General features: G+C 40.5%; 1 protein-coding gene across 3 annotated transcripts in view; it reads right to left on the bottom strand.

Moving 5' to 3' along the window:
- The window catches only part of LOC131683179 (uncharacterized), a 933,050-nt gene that overhangs the window by 840,904 nt on the left and 75,035 nt on the right, over positions 1-17,111 (bottom strand). The gene's annotated exons all lie outside the window — the stretch shown is intronic.

Here is a 17,111-nt window from a genome sequence, read left to right as displayed (position 1 = left end):
TGGCACCAAAACCTCAGCTACGCTTCCAATTTTAAGTAAAAGTATGTCATAAACATCCGCAGTACTTCAGACAGTATATAGCGACATCATCAGTTCGTGTGCCCCAATTCGATCGATCCATTGGAGCCGACCGATCAACCATTTGATTCATTTGATTCATTTGATTTAGTTGATTCATTTGAATCATTTGATTCATTTGATTCATTTGATTCATTTGATTCATTTGATTCATTTGATTCATTTGATTCATTTGATTCATTTGATTCATTTGATTCATTTGATTCATTTGATTCATTTGATTCATTTGATTCATTTGATTCATTTGATTCATTTGATTCATTTGATTCATTTGATTCAATTGATTCATTTGATTCATTTGATTCATTTGATTCATTTGATTCATTTGATTTCATTTGATTCATTTGATTCATTTGATTCATTTGATTCATTTGATTCATTTGATTCATTTGATTCATTTGATTCATTTGATTCATTTGATTCATTTGATTCATTTGATTCATTTGATTCATTTGATTCATTTGATTCATTTGATTCATTTGATTCATTTGATTCATTTGATTCATTTGATTCATTTGATTCATTTGATTCATTTGATTCATTTGATTCATTTGATTTAGTCGATTCATTTGATTCATTTGATTCATTTGATTCATTTGATTCATTTGAATCATTTGATTCATTTGATTCATTTGATTCATTTGATTCATTTGATTCATTTGATTCATTTGATTCAATTGATTAATTTGATTCATTTGATTCATTTGATTCATTTGATTCATTTGATTCATTTGATTCATTTGATTCGTTTGATTCATTTGATTCATTTGATTCATTTGATTCATTTGATTCATTTGATTCACTTGATTCATTTGATTCATTTGATTCATTTGATTCATTTGATTCATTTGATTCATTTGATTCATTTGATTCATTTGATTCATTTGATTCATTTGATTCATTTGATTCATTTGATTCATTTGATTCATTTGATTCATTTGATTCATTTGATTTATTTGATTCATTTGATTTATTTGATTCATTTGATTCATTTGATTCATTTGATTCATTTGATTCATTTGATTCATTTGATTCATTGGATTAATTTGATTCATTTGATTCATTTGATTCATTTGATTCATTTGATTTATTTGATTAATTTGATTAATTTGATTAATTTGATTCATTTGATTCATTTGATTCATTTGATTCATTTGATTCATGTGATTCATTTGATTCATTTGATTCATTTGATTCATTTGCTTCATTTGGTTCATTTGGTTCATTTGGTTCATTTGACTCATTTGATTCATTTGATTCATTTGATTCATTTGATTCATTTGATTCATTTGATTCATTTGATTCATTTGATTCATTTGATTCATTTTATTCATTTGATTCAATTGATTCTTTTGATTCTTTTGATTCATTTGATTCATTTGATTCATTTGATTCATTTGATTTATTTGATTTATTTGATTTATTTGATTTATTTGATTTATTTGATTCATTTGATTCATTTGATTCATTTGATTCATTTGATTCATTTGATTCATTTGATTTATTTGATTCATTTGATTCATTTGATTCATTTGATTCATTTGATTCATTTGATTCATTTGATTCATTTGATTCATTTGATGCATTCGATTCATTTGATTCATTTGATTCGTTTGATTCATTTGATTAATTTGATTCATTTGATTAATGCGATTGATTTGATTCATTTGATTCATTTGATTCATTTGATTTACTTGATTTACTTGATTCATTTGGTTCATTTGATTCATTTGATTCATTTGATTCATTTGATTCATTTGATTCATTTGATTCATGTGATTCGTTTGATTCATTTGATTTATTTGATTCATTTGATTCATTTGATTCATTTGATTCATTTGATTCATTTGATTCATGTGATTCATTTGATTCATTTGATTTATTTGATTCATTTGATTCTTTTGATTCATTTGATTCATTTGATTCATTTGATTCATTTGATTCATTTGATTCATTTGATTCATTTGATTCATTTGATTCATTTGATTCATTTGATTCATTTGATTCATTTGATTCATTTTATTCATTTGATTCATTTTATTCATTTTATTCATTTGATTCATTTTATTCATTTGATTCATTTGATTTATTTGATTCATTTGATTCATTTGATTTATTTGATTCTTTTCATTCATTTGATTCATTTGATTCATTTGGTCCATTTGGTTTATTTGATTCATTTGATTCATTTGATTCATTTGATTCATTTGATTCATTTGATTCATTTGATTCATTTGATTCATTTGATTCATTTGATTCATTTGATTCCTTTGATTCATTTGATTCATTGGATTCATTTGATTCATTTGATTCATTTGATTCATTTGATTCATTTGATTCATTTGATTCATTTTATTCATTTTATTCATTTGATTCATTTGATTCATTTGATTCATTTGATTCATTTGATTCATTTGATTCATTTGATTCATTTGATTCATTTGATTCATTTGATTCATTTGATTCATTTGATTCATTTGATTCATTTGATTCATTTGATTCATTTGATTCATTTGATTCATTTGATTCATTTGATTCATTTGATTCATTTGATTCATTTGATTCGTTTGATTCAATTGATTCATTTGATTCATTTGATTCATTTGATTCCTTTGATTCATTTGATTCATTTGATTCATTTGGTTCATTTGATTCATTTGATTCATTTGATTCATTTGATTCGTTTGATTCATTTGATTCATTTGATTGATTTGATTCATTTGATTCATTTGATTTATTTGATTCATATCTTTAATTTTATGCATTTCATGTTCGGTCATTCGTTTTATTTTATTCAATTTGTTAGTATGAGCCAATTTATTCTATTAATCTTTTAACTATTTCTAAATATAATCTTAATTTTTATTTAATAACCTAATCTAATTTGGTTCGTGCATATTATAATTTTGATTTACATCAATTTTTCTACTCATTTTATGAATTTAAAAACCTATTATTTCATTTTTTGCTTCACTTTTTTATTTCGGTCGTTTTGTTGATTTCTATTATTTATTCAGTTTATTCGAGATTTTATTCGTGCAAGACTAGAAACTGTTTCCATTCCACCTCTAGTTGGGTGCCTACTTCTCGTGGGTTCTGCAAACTAATCCAATAGTGAAATGTGTAAGAAATGTCTCATCTCACTGCTAGGTGGATTAAATCGGTTTTTTTTCATTTTGTTTGCTTTTAAACAGTAAAATGAATAAAATGAAAAAAAAACAGCGATATTAAAAAGTAATAGAATTAATAGAATAAATAAAAAAAAAAATAATTAAAAAAAATAAATAAATGTGTTTTGCAAATCGTCGCCTAGCGCTGCCATCGAGTGGTGCACATGAACTTTTGTGACACCAAAATGTAACTGAAGTTTCAAACTAACAGTTAGGACTTTTGGCAGATAAATTCTTTCATTATCCGAACGTAATAATACCACTGGCTGACGGAAAACGAACGAATATTTATTTTGGCTTTACCTATCCGGCTTTAATCCAAATGCTACAGAAGATGTCATACGCGGTTTGGTGCAGCGCAACCTGAACACCAGCGAGACTATTGACGTTCGAAAATTAGTTCCCAACGACAAAAATCTTGACGAACTTTGCTTCGTGTCGTTCAAAGTTGGAGTTGGTATGCAGCTAAAATCCATATCACTGTTAAAGTCTACCTGGCAGAAGGGGATCATCTTCCGCGAATTTGACTTCTACACCAGACCGACTTTTCAGTTTCAATCGTCGCAACTGGGATGAATCACCCTTGACAACCGCGCTCGCTTCCTGTTTGTTACCTATCAGTAACACTAGTGGGACTCTAAACACCTCATTCACGCCACAAAGTTCCGATCCCGAAAACTAAAAACTCACACAACGAAACTAAAAGTCCATTCAGGATTCTTTATCAAAACACGAGAGGGCTCCGATCCAAGACTCGCCAACTCTATGCAGCGCTTTCGATTAGTGATTATGACGTTGTGGTGCTAACTGAAACATGGCTCAACGACAATATACTTAATACTGAGCTGACCGATGAGTATACAATATATCGTTGTGATAGAAATTCTTCCACAAGCCGGCACAGCCGTGGTGGTGGTGTTATGATAGCTATAAATAAAAGCAATCGAAGCAATATTCTCGCTGTCGATGGGGCTGAGTGTCTATAGCAGATTGCCGTTTGAGACGCTTGTGGGAACGTATCTCTCATAATTTGTGTGATCTACCTACCACCAAATTCTGATTTCGCTTTATATGAGCAGCATGCCGCCTGTGTGGATAAGCTGCTCAATCACATTAATGATCCCACTAGGGTTGTTGTTCTCGGTGATTATACTTAACCTTGTCTACGCTAGAGCTTTGATGACGAAATCGGATGCTTTATCCCTAATAATGCATCCTCTGAGCAGGAGTTGTTATTAGTCGAAACTATGATCGCTTCTGGTTTACAACAAGTAAATTACCAGACGAATGACAATGGAAGGGTACTTGACTTAAATAGCCTTTGTAAGTAGCCCCAGTGATTTTGAAATCCTAGAACCATCCCTACCGCTAACGAAATTGGATCGTCATCATCATCCGTTTGTATTGACCATTGAGACTCTGTACGGTTCACCAGTGATTGACGATTTAGATATGTGGTATGATTTTAATCAATGCGATTACGACGAGCTAAATGCGAGAATCTCAAACATCAATTGGGTTGAAATATTATCACTGGGTACCCTCGTCGAGGCTGTGGATAGGTTTTATCGTGAATTGGACTTAATTTTTCAACAACACGTGTCTCTGAGAAGGCGAATGCACCGTTGTATAAATAAACGTTCTTGGTGGAATGATGATCCTATTATCCAAAAGTTGTGTTTTAAAACGATCCATAATTTGTTATTGAACATCATATTCCTGACAAATATTGCATTATTGACTGAATAGACTAGGCCGTCAATTCCCGCTAAGCTATAGTGGATAAAAACGTGGTAACTAGTGTTAAATGTTTCTACTGTCATGACGTCACTTTCTCATTAGCAAATGTTGCATTAACTCATGTTCTTCGTGTTCAGGTAACTAGCGACTAAATATACCAAACAAAAAGTTTTTTTTGCTAAGTTGTATTTGTATTATGGGAAGTCCCTTTATGTAGCTGATTTCAAAGTAAATTAGTGCAAAACATTCCGTGGATAATTGGCTTTCATCGACAAAAAATATTTGGATGAACCTTTAGTGTGTCGATGGAGATACGTATTTTTCGAAGATATTTACAATGGGGAGTTGTGAACCACCTAGTGGGGAGTTGTGAACCGTACATTTCCCTGTGTTACGGGTTGAAGTATGCGGCCACATGCGAAATTTCCATATAAACCGGTAATCAATATATGTATAAATAATGCAAAAATAATTAAAATGAGTTACAAATTGCAAACAAGTCTCAAATGCAGATTGGTGTAGTATCGACCCCACTTACCCTAACATCTCCACCATTCATAACCCTCCCCCCTTGGTCACCCTCACACCCGCATTAGAGCATTGCAAAAAACACTCATTTTTGAAATCTGAAAGGGTCCTATTGTGACAAATAACAAAGTAAACTCAGATGCCAAATTTCATATCATTTGGACAATTTTAGACCTCCGCCCACTTTGCTTGAAGTTTTTGACATTGGTTTCATGAGAAAATACAGTGTGTCCCACATTTATACGTTCACCATAATTTCTCAGAATAACTTTTTTTCTATTCAAACTGCACCAATTTTTTGTCGTTTGTTTTGAAGCTTAATCAACGATGTTTCTCGAAATTCAGAAGTCTTGGTGTGTTTTGTTCGTTTGTTATGGTAGTTCAAGTGAAAAAAGTGATGTCCCATATTTATAAATTCACCTTACTTTTTTGCCTTTCTCATATAGAAAGGTTATGGAATCAATCTGAACATCGTCAACCTAACTCCGGTGGGTTTATGGAAGGATGGTGTGGGATTCCCATCACACACCATCCTTCCATAAACCCACCTTCCTTCATCAATTACACCCCCCCCCATCCGGAAGAAAATTTCCTAGTTTCTCTAAAATAAACTACCCTAATAGGTCGGTACAACCAGTGAAAAAATTTGTTTGAAATGATTTTGAGTTTGAAGATTACTTTAAAATTGAAACTAATTTAAAATTTAACAACTTGAAACTTTTTGGCGGAGTCCAGACCCCCCAAATCCTCCTCCTGGATCCGTTGCTGGGTTCAAGTGTTTCAGCTACGACACATAGCTTCTGAAGTTCATGGCTATCGATCCATTGTATGTATGAGCAAATTGTACTGAATATGTAATGGTCATTTCCACCATTATATTGAACATAACCAGTCATGAAATCGTACATGGAAAACCAGTCATAATTTAATGTACAAAAGGTCACGATTTCGTGAACTGAACATTTTACGAAAACCATGACCAAGTTTCTGAAATTATGAATAATAAACCCCGAATTCATGAAACTATTTGTATTTTCAAAAAACTAGTTCGCCCCGAATATATACATGGCGTTACATTAGAAGGTTTGGTTAGGGTACTGTTGTTTTTCCTTGGACATGTTTAGTTTTTGTTGTGATTCTAGTTCATGATTTGGGAATATACAGCCGACAGTCAAAAGATGTTCATGATTTCAAGAGCCTATTCGCGATTCTTGTGATTTCTCATCACGTTATTGTGCTATCTTATTCATGAGTATACTATCGCATTTTTCTGTCAGACTAGCGGGATTTATGTTCATGATTTCAGTTATGAGTAGAGCGATTCATGTTCATGATTTCAGGATCTAAGCCACGATTTTTGCAACAGCTGATCATGTTAATATTTTAGTCATAAATAAAGCTATGTACATGCTCTATTTATGATTTATTTATATTTCAGGAACTTAGTCATGATTTTCGTAATTTCTGTTCATGTTATCGTAATGTTTTATTTTAAAACGTACTTCCAAATTTGACACAAAGAGTAATATGACTAATGTTCATAATATCAGCAGTTTTACCATGGAATTCGTAAATTCTCTTTGCCTAATTGTGATCTATTACTTTTTGGTTACTATCGACAATATGACACTGGATCACAAAAATATGACGATATTTTGTTCTGTGAATTATATCACGCACACTATTTGGGATTATCAGTGCAGTTTTCGTTTTCTATCCAGACAGCGCCATTAACCTTATCAAACGAATAACGATATTTGAGGTCCTAATATTTTTTTATATTTAATGCTCGTGTCTATTACTATTGTCGCTAGCAGCTGGGCATTTCATAAAACAGTGCATGGAATAAAAATGATTCCACGAATAATTCTCCATAGTTTCATAGACATTAAATCAATTTTAACTTCGCTTCCTATTAAATAAAGACCCTTATTACAGTACATTTCTACAAAAACGAGCTCAATTTGAAAATAAATCTGAGGATTATGATTGAGTACAGAACTCTGGAATTTTCTATTGGAATATTTTCAGGCAGGAATTTGATATTGATGCAATTAGACAACTGTGAAATCAAGACCAATAGATCAGTTACATATCAGGACCCCATTCCGACAATTTATCAAAAGTTATAAGTTAGAAAAATTGCAGTCAGAAGGTTCGCACAAATGAACATTTTTGTACTGATAAGTTATCAAATTCCTTCCAGACAACTTGGAAGTGTTCGGTGACTATTTCTAGCGATTGTATATAGTAAAATGAAATACAAAATTCGTTTTATCGAAATAATGTTATGATTATTACTTTATTGAACAATAAATAGGCGACAAAGAGTAATCAACAAACAACAAGCCATAACTTTTAAAGTATTCAAAATAGATATTTAAAGTCTTTAGTATTTGCAAAAGTAAGAGCTACAAATTTGCTGAAGACATCATTTCGATATAATTACTTCCAAGAAAATTTGTGAAAATATCTCACTCATAGGGGGATTAATCAGCAAAACCACAATACCAAAAGAAAGGGCATATTACCTCCATTAAATTCTCCGAAGATACTATTGACCTAAAATAAGCCGTTTTGGCGTTAATAATAGATTACATGTTTTTGGTCATATTTCTGGAAATGGGAAATGATAAAAATCATTCGCCTGCATTTAATGTTAAATATCTCTTTTAATAATAGTCCGATTTCAACAATCTATAGCTTGTTCGAAAGGTATTTGTTAAAGCTGTCTAAAAATATATAAATTGTTAATCTATATTGTCAATTTCGGCAGATAATTTTAAAAAACTGCAAAAACGCCATTTTTACGCATTCAAACATTCATATCTTGGAAACTAAACATCAGAATCAAAAACAAATTAATAGCGTTCATACTGTTTTTTAGTTGTTTCATTTAAAATTGGTTTGGATAAGATCGGTTCAGCCATTGCTGAGAAACACGAATGAGAATTTGTCCGTTACATACACACACACACACAGACACACACAGACATTGTCCCAAATCGTCGAGCTGAGTCGATTGGTATATAAGACTCGGCCCTCCGGGCCTCAGAAAAAATCTTGAAAGTTTGAGCGAATTCTATACGTTTCTTTTATAAGAAATGTAAAACGTGATTGTTCCAGGATTCATGGCACTTTATTCACGAGTTAGGGAACCATTTTTTCCGTGTAGTTTGGATTAAAGAGAACCGCTAGGTGGATTAAAACAGGTTTTTTTCCTTTAGTTTTCACGAATACAAGTAGTTAGGGAAATAAAGTTCAACACGTCAGAGATCAGTTCGGTTTCTCATCTTGCGCAGTTCAAAGGCTAAAAATCGCTCCGCTGCTATGGCAAGACAGGTAATCAAATTTTACCCGAGCTCTGCATTGTCTTGTTGCAAAAACAAAATTCGATATCTACTACCTAGTGTGTGAAACGTGAACAAACAATGAATGACAATGCCAAACCAGTTTATAGCCCGGTTCGGCCGAACTATGTTGCTAATGAGTTTTCGAAATGTCCAGTAAGACCAGCGATCCGTGACGTGGAGCAATTGTTGAAGCTCAACATAGCAGAAGTCAATGCTGTGCAATTCCATCATTTACGTCATGAGGTACTGATTACGTTTCAAAACATAAAACAAGCAGAATCATTTGCTACGCGGAACAACTTGAAGCACGTTGTCGAATGTAATGACATTTTATACAGCATCGCAACATACGTAGACCGTGTACTAATCCTGCTGTTATCAAACGACACATGCCAAAATACGGTGAATTGGAAACATTTCGGATGACACATGGAGGAACTTCTTCCAAGGTCTCCGCAACGGAGTTCTTGTGGTGAGAATGCGGCCGATAAAACCTATCCCCTTATATCTCACCATTTATGGCAAAACACAAGGTGTTACATTTAATCAGCGAACATTGGTCACGTGCCCAGGGCAGATTCCTACGTGCCAGTTCTGTGATCAACCGCTACACCACGGAAAACCTTGCTCGGAGGCTGCTAAAGAAAGTCCATATGCTACGACCAAGACCGGTACGCAGTCGTCGTATGCTAAGCCACAACCGGTTGGTAAACCAACGATTGCGGACCGCGCATTAACAAACTCTAACTCAATGGTATGGTCCAGGACCACTAAACTTACTACCGTTACGAACAGCGAAATTACAACGATTATACCAGATGCTTCCAAACCGACAACCAACACCACCAAAAATGAATCAGATACCGAAGAAGACCGATCTACAACAGCAACCCGTAAGCACAGATAACAAATTAGAAAATCCGACCGTGAGCAACTTGGATGTAGTATCGATGACGACATGGTGACCGAAAACGCGAGAGAAAGCGAACTGAATGACCGTCTAGTTGCGATAGACAATGCAGCTGTTTCACCGCCTAGGAAGAGGATCTCAACACGCAGCAGCAAGCTGCGTGAACAAGGACCGATGGATAGCCTTAGTGAAAATTAATTTTTATTTTTTACATATTGTAAAAATCATAAAAGACCCACGGCTCAGTTATGCTAACGAATGGAGCCGTGTCAAATAAACAAGAAAAAAACACGTCAGAGCCCCGCTTGAAAGGGTAAAGGCAAAGATACTGTAGAGTGTGCCATGGTGCTCCACAGGTTCCATGCTCGACTGAGTTTGAAGTAAGCGTTGGAGTGTTGAAGCTTCTTACCATTCATTCCTGAACTCATTGTCTCAAGGTGTTCGCGCTCGCAAGCAGGAATGCAGGGAGTGGTGACACAAGACCTGGGAATGCGCAATGCATTCGAGCATTGTTCGGAAAAAACCCAGACTTTTTGACCAGTATAAGTTATACTAAGGACTAATGTTTTCAATAAGTGTAAGAAATATAACTGTCGTTTTGAAATAACAGCAACAAGTAGCTATCCAAAATTGGCTAGCGTTACGATCGGAGGGCATGTAGTTCGATGGTCATTTATAGCATATTTTCGGTGAAATGTATGCATAGCATAAATCGAAATCAATATCTAATGGCACTTTCGTTATCGACGGTGCACTGCACCGGTGTAGTCGATCTTACACTCACTCCGCTAGCGAATGACATCTTACACTTAACTCCGCTAGCGAATGACATCTTACACTTAACTCCGCTAGCGAATGACGGATCCCAATAGTAGCATGTCTGTAATAACATACGTACATGGAACTATTGAGATCCAGAGCTACAGGTCCAAAGCCCTGGTAAAGGAGGATGGTTGTGATGATCCGGGCCGAGATCACCACGTAAAGCAAGGTAGGGCATAACCCCAATTCCAAGGCGTGAAGCGACCCGTGCCGAGGGATGAGTGATCGAGGGGGTGAAAAAGATGCTCGATCGTTAACGGAGCCTGTGGGGTACTTGGGCAACCCCCACAGTAAGCGTCCCTTACCACGCTAATGCGGAGCTCTGGCGTGGCGGACATATATTTCTCGCGCTACTCGTGGGAATTTTCATGGAGCAAAATAAAAACAAAAATAAACAGACGGAGGTGCCAAACCCCTTCGCAAGAGGTGGTTTGGCGAGGTCTCCCCCCCCGTGGGGAGAGTAGTGGAACGATGAGTGCTGTACTCGAAAGCACCAGTGACCCCCCAGCAGCGGTAGGCAATACCCCTACCAATGCATCGGAGGGGCCAATAGCTGCGATGCGCAAAGTAGCGAAGCAACTCGATGCTATAATCGACTTCGCTAGCGCAAAGCAGAACATAGCCAAGGAGTTGAAGTTGAGCCTTCTGGAGCTCCGGAAAGCTGTTCGTGTCGCAAGACAGGAACAGCAGGCATATGTTGAGAGGGTGGAATGTCGGGAGAGGCCCGACAGAGAAACCCAGACAGTGGCCTCCAATAGGGAGGAAAGAGAGAAGGTTAATAGAGGTTCACAGACAGTGGCCTTTACCTTCTATGGAGCAGCCACGTCGATCGGAGCGGCAACCGAGTTCCCCTCGAAGGGAAAGGGAAAGGGCAATCGCAAGACGGCATCGAATGCGAAGCGCCCTAGGAAGTCGCCAGGAGAGGGTGCCAAAACCGACACCACTCGGCGTGCAACCGTCAAGGTCAAACGCCGCCTGGGTGAGGTAAGCGAGGGCGAGAGTGACCTCGCTGTTGAGAGCGATGGTACCAGCAACCCGGCACGACCGGGGCAGGGGGGCTCAAACCCCTGGACGCTGGTTACCAAGAAAAAGCCGGCACCGAAACCGGAGGTACCGCGGCCTGCGAGGAAGGCCAAGGACAGAGGCGAAGCCTTGTGGTTAAAAACCGACAAGGACAAATACGCCGATGTCCTTAAATCGATGAAAGCGGCCGAAAGCCTCTCGGCCCTTGGGCAGGATGTGCGTAGCGTAAGACGCACCAACACGGGAGAGATGCTCCTGGTGTTGAAGCGAGGCGCACAATCAAGTGCAGTATACAAGGCCTTGGCCCAAGAGGTCCTTGGTGAGGGCGCCCAAATCAGGTCGCTAGGTGCGGAAACAACTCTCCAGTGCAAACACTTGGACGAGTTCGCGACCGCAGAAGACGTCGCCGCAGCCGTCAAGGAGCAATGCGGCGTCACAATCGAGCGGGCCTCTGTGCGATTGAGGGACGGACCCTCTGGCACCCAAGTAGCCTACCTCAGGCTACTGAATGCGGATGCCAAAAAGGTAACCGAGAAAGGGAAGCTGAAGATCGGCTGGTCGGTATGCCCTATTAGTATACCCCAGCCGCCTTCAGTGGACAGGTGCTATCGGTGCCTAGAATCCGGCCATAAAGCTTACGAATGCAAAGGCCTAGACAGGAGTAAGCTATGTCGTCGATGCGGCGAGGAGGGGCATAAAGAGCGGGGGTGCACTAAGGCATATAAGTGCCTTATCTGCACCTCTAAGAAGCAAGCCCATAAACATGCTATGGGCGGACCTTCGTGTCCCTTCGGCGAGTTAAATAAGAAGAAGCCGTGAGAGTCACACAGCTAAATCTTAACCATTGTGCAGCAGCCCAACAGCTGCTGTGGCAGTCGGTCTCGGAGTCGAGGACAGATGTCGCCCTATTATCAGACCCGTACAGCATCCCTGCCGGCAACGGCAATTGGGTGTCGGACGGGTCTGGAATGGTGGCAATCTGTACAACGGGAAGGTTCCCGGTTCAAGAGGTAATACACCCCTCCGCCGAGGGTGTGGCGATTGCCAAGATCAATGGTGTGTTCTATTGCAGCTGCTACGCCCCACCAAGGTGGCCAATAGAACAGTTCTACCAGATGATCGACAGGCTCTCGTCGGACCTCGTGGGCCGGAAACCGGTAGTAATAGCGGGAGACTTCAACGCTTGGGCAGTGGAGTGGGGCAGCCGCTGTACAAATAGCAGGGGTCAAGCGCTAATGGAAGCGTTTGCGAAACTCGATACTGTGCTAACTAATGATGGCTCCGCTAGTACATTCCGTAGAAACGGAGTGGAGGCGTGGATTGATTTGACCTTTGCCAGCCCGAGTCTGGCTCCAGGCATGGAATGGAGGGTAGACGAAGGCTACACCCATAGTGATCATTTAGCAATCCGCTTTAAGATCAACTATGGTGTGCAGCATCCGACGGCGGGAGATCCCTGTCAGGTACGCGGGTGGAAGTCCAATCACTTCGACAGCGAAGCTTTCACCGCGGCCCTGGGACTGGAGGCCAACACCGACAGTCTAAGCGGGGATGCGCTGGTAGCTGTTCTATCACGCGCGTGCGACGCCACTATGCCGAGAAAAACACTGCCAAGAAACGGTAGATGCCCGGTATACTGGTGGAGTGCCGAGATTGCAGCTCTACGGTCAGCCTGTCTCAGAGCTAGACGTAGGATGCAAAGAGCTCGCACCGAGGATGCAAGAGAGAACCGCCGTGAAGTGTTTCGAGCTGCGAAATTAGCCCTTAACAAGGCTATTAAAAGCAGCAAGAGAGCGTGTTTCGACAACCTGTGTGAGAGTGCCAACGCGAATCCGTGGGGTGACGCCTACCGGATTGTGATGGCCAAGACCAAAGGGGGCTCCTCACCCCCAGAACGGTCTCCGGACCGGTTGGCAACGATTATCGAAGTACTCTTCCCGTCTCGAGCCACAAGCCCCTGGCCACCTGCACTACGAGACAGTGCGGGCACGGTCGAAATGGTGGCTCCAGTGACGAACGAAGAACTACTCGCAGTGGCTAAATCCCTAGCAATGAACAAAGCTCCAGGGCCGGATGGAGTCCCGAACAACGCTCTCAAGGCAGCGATCATAGCGAACCCGAACATGTTCAGGCTAGCTATGCAGAGATGCCTTGACGAGTGCCGTTTCCCCGATAGATGGAAAAGGCAGAAACTGGTGCTGTTGCCGAAGCCCGGGAAGCCGCCAGGCGACCCATCGGCGTACAGACCAATCTGTCTGATAGACACGACTGGCAAACTGCTTGAGAGGATCATCCTCAACAGGCTCACCCCGTACGCGGAAGGTACGGACGGTCTGTCAAGCAACCAGTTTGGCTTTCGGAAGGGTAAGTCCACAGTGGACGCTCTCAACTCAGTGATAAATACTGCCGAGATAGCGATCCAACGAAAAAGGCGAGGTATTCGATACTGTGCGTTAGTGACACTTGACGTGAAGAATGCATTCAACAGCGCAAGCTGGGATGCCATCGCGCTCTCGTTACACCGGCTTAGCCTACCGGTGGGTCTGTACCGGATCCTGGAAAGTTACTTCCAAAACCGCGTACTGCTATACGAGACCGATGCCGGTCAGAAAAGGGTTCCGATTACCGCCGGAGTCCCGCAGGGCTCGATCCTAGGCCCGGTGCTATGGAACCTCATGTATGACGGGGTTCTGAGACTGAAGTTCCCTCCTGGGGTCAAGATCGTCGGCTTTGCCGACGACGTAACCTTGGAGGTCTACGGGGAGTCAATTCCTGAGGTAGAACTAACCGCAGAACACGCGATTAGCACGGTGGAGGAATGGATGAGCGCGAGAGGCCTGGAGCTCGCTCATCATAAGACGGAGGTAGTTATCGTCAACAACCGCAAGTCGGCACAACATGCAGTTATCCATGTGGGAGAAGTCGCGATCACTTCACAGCGAAGTCTGAAGTCTCTCGGAGTCATTATAGACGACAAGCTGACCTTCGGCAGCCATGTCGACTATACGTGCAAGAGAGCGTCGACTGCTGTTGCGGCACTATCGAGAATGATGTCCAACAGCTCAAAGGTGTGCGCCAGTAGACGTAGGTTACTGGCAGGCGTTGCCGTATCTATTCTCAGGTACGGCGGCCCGTCATGGTCAAGAGCACTGAGGGTAACCAGTTACCTACAGAAACTGGAGAGCACCTACCGCGTGATGTGCCTCAGAGTGATATCTGCCTACCGCACGGTATCACACGATGCATCCTGCGTGATAGCGAGCATGATGCCAGTCGGGCTGGTCATTCGGGAAGATGAGGAGTGCTTTGAGCTACGTGGAAATAGGGGAGCCCGCGAGCGCACCAGGGTGACCTCGGTCGCCAGATGGCAGCGTGAGTGGGACAACTCCTCGAAAGGTAGGTGGACCCACCGGCTGATACCTAGCATATCGAGCTGGGTGGGAAGACCCCATGGGGAAGTTCACTTCCACCTGACACAATTCCTGTCAGGCCATGGCTGTTTCCGTCAGTACCTCCACAGGTTCGGGCACGCGGAGGTCCCAGTCTGCCCGGACTGCCCAGGTGTAGATGAAACTGCCGAACACATACTGTTCGTATGTCATCGGTTCGACGTCGAAAGAAGAGCAATGCTTGACGTCTGTGGCTGGGACACAACCCCGGATACCCTTATCCAGCGGATGTGTCAAACGGTGGAGAAGTGGAACGCAGTCTCGGCTGCTACCATCCAGATTGCCAGTAGGCTACAGGTAATCTGGCGAACCGAGCAACAGACGGCGGGCACGGCTAACTAGTGATTGGTTAGCTGGAGCGAAAAAGGCCAAGCGCAAAATAAGAGAGTGAATGGTCTGTTCATGCCGAGGTAGGTTGGCGCAGCGAATGGCAACCGCGTAAGGGGTAAACCCAGCCACCCCGAAGCAAGACAGAAGAGTGAGTGTCTAGGCGTATAAGTGGACTGCCTCATGCCAAGATGGGAGGGTCGTAGCGTAGTATGTTGGAACTAAGCTATCGATGCCTCATGGCGTGGCAGAGGAGTGAAAGGGTGAGCATCCAAGTCAGTCTCACACTGCATGTTAAGGGTGAGCATAAAAGTCAGCCTCACAGGTTGGTAGCAAGCAAGGAATGAAAAAGGTGAGCACAAAAGTCAGCCTCGCATGGTATGTCAGAAGTGGGGCCTAAGAAAAATGTCCCACATGGGATGCCAGAGGGAGTGACAAAGGTACGATAGAGTGGCACGATTGAGAGTGAATCAGGTGATAGGGTGAGCACCCAAGTCAACCTCACATGTATGGGTAGGGCGAGCACAAAAGTAAGCCTAGCAAGGAATGAGTAAGGTGAGCACACAAGTCAGCCTCGCATGGAACGTAAAAGGTGAGCACAAAAGTCAGCCTCATGTGGGAGTGTTTGAGAGCGAATCAAAGTGTGATTGAGAGAGCACCCAAGTAAGCCTCATACAGGATGTATGATCGCGCGAGTGAGAGTGAATGAGTACACTTAGTACAGCCATCCCCCCAGAAGTAATACCGAGAGGTAGTTCCTGGGAGGAATGATGGCGGAGCCCAATGGAGTTTAGTCGGTATTAATGGCTGGTCACCATTTGAGTCCGACACGCCCCCAGTGCACCCCGTGTGGTAGATTGGACCCTACCGTTAGCACGTGTACTGGGCTAGGACATAAAGGTCTTCTCCATTGTAAAAAAAAAAAAAAAAAAAAAAACACTCACTCAAACCAGGGTGTAATCTGTCTATCTATTTTTTGCATCTATGTCTATGTACCGCCAGGTGGAAACGAAAGCGCCATAATAAAACTGGCATAAAAATGTACGATATTTAGTCGTGTTTGATTCGAAAATTTGTTCCGCATTTAACCGAACTGCTCTAACAAATGTCATCAAATAGGTAGGATGAATAATAATAATGAGCAATAGAATACAATCATCTTATTTCTATATGAAACCAGAGATGAAAAATAGTCTGATTTGGAATGAAAAAATAAAACCATTGAAAAGGACCAACATTCGTACTTCGGCCGACCATTCTACTACTGCCATGCCGCTTTGGAATGCGTAAGCATGACACAGCTCAGCCCTCCGTCTTTTCTCGGTGTTCTTGCCGTCAATGTAATAGTCAGTAGGGGCAAGCGGGTATGTAATCGATAGAGCCGATTGGGCTGCTGTCTGTCAGATCAATTCTTAACTTCCCTTATCAAAAATTTGCGAATCATTGCGTCATCATCACACTGAATCAATAAATTTAACAAAATTTCTAGAACTAGTCAAAAAATTGCAGTCAGTTTTTATTTCTACTTCTTGGAAATATCTAAAAATTATTCAACATTAGCAACTTCAGCTAATTATTCGCTAGCTACTTCAGGTTATTTCAAAATGCTTGACGGAAGTGACCAAAATCTAATACACTGTATGTGCTAGTGATAATAGATTATAATATTATAGTTTTGTTTTGTTCTTGTTTTTAATTTTTACTTATTTCA

The sequence above is a fragment of the Topomyia yanbarensis genome, chromosome 2 (genome assembly GCF_030247195.1).
Source record: "Topomyia yanbarensis strain Yona2022 chromosome 2, ASM3024719v1, whole genome shotgun sequence".
NCBI classification, from domain to species: domain Eukaryota; kingdom Metazoa; phylum Arthropoda; class Insecta; order Diptera; family Culicidae; genus Topomyia; species Topomyia yanbarensis.
This window is presented reverse-complemented; position numbering and strand designations above follow the sequence as displayed.